Below are 779 nucleotides of genomic sequence, written 5' to 3'. Positions count from 1 at the left end.
CTGCAGCCGCTGCCAACCTTGCTGCAGCAGCAGCAGCAGCAGCAGCAGCAGCAGCCCTGCAGTGCTGACTGGGGCGCCTCCCCGCAGGCCTGCGGCTGGGTCCAACTGCTGCAGCAGCACCAGGCGAAGCAGCAGCAGCTGCTGCAGCGGGAGCAGCTGCTGCAGCAGCAGCTGCAGGAGCTGTGTCTCATCACAGCAGATCCTCTGAACTCTGCAGCTCCTCTTCCTCCGTCCCCCGTTAACCTGTCTTTGCCAGAGCAGCAGCAGCAGCAGCAGCAGCGGCAGCAACGACCGCAGCAGCAGCAGCAGCAGCAAAACCCGTCGAAACGCCCTCAAGGATCTTCAAAAGTACCCTCGCCGCGTTCTAGGGCGCTGCTGCTGAGGGGCCCCTGGGGGGCCCCCCGCCGCCGCAGCCTTTCTGGGGGCCCCCAGCGGGGCCCGCGGGCTGCAGACGCAGCAGCAGCAGAAGCAGCAGCAGCGACGACAGCAGCAGCAGCAGCAGCAGCGGTCCAGGCAGCCGAAGAAGCCCGGCTGCTGCTGGCAGCAGCAGAGCTGCGCAGCGACTTCGCGCGGCAGCTGCCGAAACAGCAGGACGCGCTGCTGCTGCTGGTCTCTGTCCCCACCAGCACGCCCAGCTGCAGCAGCAGCAGCAGCAGCATCAGGTTTCCTGGCACTCAGTTTTGGGGCTCGGCTGAGGCTGCTGCACAGCAGCAGCAGCAGCAGCAGCAAGCTGCTGAGGCCGCCCGTGAAGTTATTTGCTGCAGGATGCGGCGGCAGGG

Source organism: Eimeria tenella, genomic scaffold (assembly GCF_000499545.2).
Source record: "Eimeria tenella Houghton genomic scaffold, Eth_scaff4033, whole genome shotgun sequence".
NCBI classification, from domain to species: domain Eukaryota; phylum Apicomplexa; class Conoidasida; order Eucoccidiorida; family Eimeriidae; genus Eimeria; species Eimeria tenella.
This window is presented reverse-complemented; position numbering follows the sequence as displayed.